This window comes from Bidens hawaiensis, unplaced genomic scaffold (genome assembly GCF_021521415.1).
Source record: "Bidens hawaiensis isolate Kalapana, Puna unplaced genomic scaffold, B.hawaiensis_p1.1 tig00035460_1, whole genome shotgun sequence".
NCBI lineage: Eukaryota > Viridiplantae > Streptophyta > Magnoliopsida > Asterales > Asteraceae > Bidens > Bidens hawaiensis.
Genome location: NW_027496163.1, coordinates 7840 through 11674, shown reverse-complemented (window position 1 = coordinate 11674; position 3835 = coordinate 7840).

Genomic DNA, 3835 nt, shown 5'->3' with positions numbered 1-3835 from the left:
AAAAGAGATATTTCAATATGTGGCAGATCAAGAGGTGATTGAAATTTTGGTAAATATGAAAAAAAATCAAGAGTTTGATGACTCTTTGGGAAGGGTGGTCAGCAAGTTTCAGGAGCAACAATCTGAGACTGCTGAACCATCAACCAATCTAAGTACTGACATGATTATACCTGAGGAGATTGGTGAAGCTATGGATGTACTGGCTTCAAGAAAGTGGGCTAAGCAAGTCAAAGCTGATCAGAAAACAAACCCACAAGAAAGTTGGTCTCAAAAGGTTCAAACTGCTGAAACACAAGAACCAGAAAAGGCTGCAGAACAAGAAGAAGCTGCTCAAGCTGAAGAGACAGAAACTATCCATGATAAGCAAGAAAGACTATCCATGATGCATGGAGAGTTTGTTGCAAAAGCAGGTTGATTTGCACAGTTTTATCAAAGAAGGAAGAGATCTGCTGAGCAGGATGAAGCTGAAAGAGCTGATAGGAGGGGTATATGGGATGAAAGGAATAAATGTTATGTGGAGACCCCAGAAGATGATGAACCAATCAGGGCAATCCCCCTACAAACACTGAAACCAGGAAAAAAATTACCAGGGGTCCCTGATGTTAATGTTTCTGATAAAGATGAAAATGATGATGAACCAGAGCATCCTGACTCTGATGAACCCAAAATAGATGCCATGATTGATTTATCAGATGATGAGGAGGATGACTCTAAGGAGTCTGATGAAGAGGGTGATGACAACCCTGATCAAGGAGGAGAGAAAGTTGGTACAAGCTCCACTGCTGAGACCCCTCAAGCTGAAGAGATTTATATTCAAAGAGGCAACACTGAAATCAATGCAGAGGAAGTATTAAAGAAAGTTGAGAAGAGAAAGAAAAATGCTGAGCATTATAAAACTTATTTGAAAGTTAGAGGCTATCCTGAAGCTGCCTTGGAAAAATACACTATTGACCAAATTCAAGATCTTTACAACAGTGAGAAAGAGATAGTTTCAGAAAAGTTTGTAAAACAGGATGATAAGGTTGAATTGGAAGAATTAAAGAAGAAATATGATGGTATGTGTGGATACTGCTTGAGAAAGGCATGAAGCCTGAGGTTGTAAGAAATCTGAGTAAAGAGGCAGTATTTGACCAGTATTCCAAAACGAAAGAGAAAGAATTAAAAAGGGTCTATACTGAGAGCTCAATCTTAAAAGAAACATCTGATGAGCCACCTGCTAAAAGAACAAGAAGACTCAGGACTGTGAGGGAAAAGGAGATGGAACAAGAAAAGACAACTGATCAACCTCCAATCTCTCAGCCAGAACAGCCTGAAGTTAAACCTGATGATGAATCATTCATGCCTTGGGAGAATGAAGAAATGATCAGCATCCTAAGAAACATAATGATAAACAAGAGAGGGATGACTGAAGCAGATTTTAATGTTTTGGAGAAAGAGGATTTGAAGACTCTTTTCTATCTGCAAAAGGATGAGTGGGAAAAGGCCTTGAGAGAAGGAGAAAATCCCAGATATTATGCTGATGGCAGATTTGTACCTGCTGGACTGGCAAGAACTCCAGGAATGATAAAAATGTTAATTGAACTGGAGGCTGCAGGACATGACATGGTGGAGATAGCCAACCTTCCTACTGAGATGGTGGAAGCTATGTATGTGAAGACATTTAACTTGGGACCTCAAAAGCCCAAGAAATCAATTCCACTCAGACCTCCACTCCATCAAAGATTCCCAAGAGGAAGAGGCCAAGGAGGAAGAGGAGAATTAAGCAGCTCAGTACAACAAAGAACAAGACCACAATCTGGTGTGGATCTACCAAGAGAGCTCTACTATGATTCAGTAACTGATACTTTGAAGGTGATTATGGAAAGTAGGCAGTTGAGGGAAATTATTGTGAGAAGTGACTTCAGAGAATACAATGAAGAACAACTGAGCAGAATGGAGTCACTTCACCTTTATGATTTCAGGGACAGAATGTCACACCCTCAAAATCCACTAACGGAGTTTTACCGTCAGAGGGTGTGAACTAACAGGATCGGAATCATCAGGTATAATCAAACCATAAAAACGTTTAAATGAAAATAAGTGCGGAAGCGTAAAACCATAGAAACAATGTTACGTCACGCAGGACGATTTAAAACCAATGATAAAAGTTAAAAGTAAGTTTGCATAGTTAAAAGTTTTTCAAGCAATGCATGTTCCTAAACCGCGCGCCCGCCTCGGCTACCTGAGAATAACATACTAAAAGTGTCAACACAAGGTTGGTGAGTTCACAAGTTATATATAAAAATAAATCGTTTAGCGTTTGCGTTCAGCGTTACAGCGTCACAGCGTTTTGCGTTACAGCGTTTTGTGTTGCAGCGTTTTGCGTTACAGATAGTGTTATGTCAATTATATATCGATAGGTAGCTAGTCTATACAACAAGTATTACTAAGTGTACGACACCGAAGCTGACTCGTTTATTAAGTGCCTTGTCACCAGGTCATCCAGACCATGGTACGTGTTAGCCAAAATTACACCCGCTCGACCTCCAGTCGAGTTTAGCGTTGGGTGGGGTTTGTCAAACCCAGTAGTACTACTCAACAGTGACTCGCTATTCCAAATATTAACCGGTTCGATGTGTAGGACTTCAATTGTTTCGTTGCCACTTAGCCTTTACAAGTGATATATAATTTATAACAAAATCTTAAATGTGTTGTGGAGTATGTTATCTCCCCCAAGTGAAAAGCGTTTGAAAACAGTTTAAAGAGGGGAAAGTGAAACTCACTGTTTGCGAAGAATTTCCCAAATTAAATCACCAAGATGCGCGTCACAGAAAAACTCTCTCTAGCGTTCTATAACAACAAAGAGATTTTTCTAAGTGTCGGAATATTATCGAGTCTCTAGACCCGGCACATAATACCTATGCACATAACATGTTTCGTGTTTCGTTTGTGAATCGTGTGTGACTTTAACCAGTGTATTTGTGACACATTACATGTGTAAGCAATCATATACGTGTCATGTATTCATAAAGTACATCACTATCAATTATTCCCCGTAAGGGCATTTTGGTCGACAAATAACAATTAACTAGCCATTATTCCCCATGAGGGCAATTTGGTCAAATCATGGCAATCAATTAGCAATTATTCCCCACAAGGGTATTTTGGTCAATAAATAACAATTAACTAGCCAGTATCATGTTTCATGCATTTTTACACAACTCAGCAGCTAGTTTCACCGAGACAGAAATCCTACTAGAAAGCTTGTACTATTTCACCAATCATAGCATCTCAATTAATTTACCAAAAATCATCACAGAAGCACATATGTCTTAGGTTTCCAGAAAATATTTAATTATATTTTTATTCCACATAGTTTTCTCAAAATCATCAAATCATTACAGCAAACTCATAACAGTCAAATTCATGCGCAACAGAATATTATTTGCAATTCCCGTTAAACGAAATTCCAATAAATGCAAGACCACTTGTGTTAGGTTCCTAACTCAATAAGTCAACTTCCAGAAGTGGAACCAACCCAATTGGTCTCGTAGTTCATGAGATATAACATTTACAAAACAACCTAACAGCAGGTCTAACAGCTCAGCTTTGCACAACGTTTTTGTAAAATCATAAAAGTTAACTTCTAATTGTCCAAAAATTACAAATTTATACTTTATAGAAACTAGACTCAACCTAGTTTACTGTAGTACCAATAATCTCAACCAATTTTCACGTTTACACTTCGTTACAGTAACTTAAACATCATATACACATTCTGTCTAGAAACTGTTTGCATCCAAACTCAACATAATAACAATCTATGAACTATCATGCATTCATATAACACTCTAGA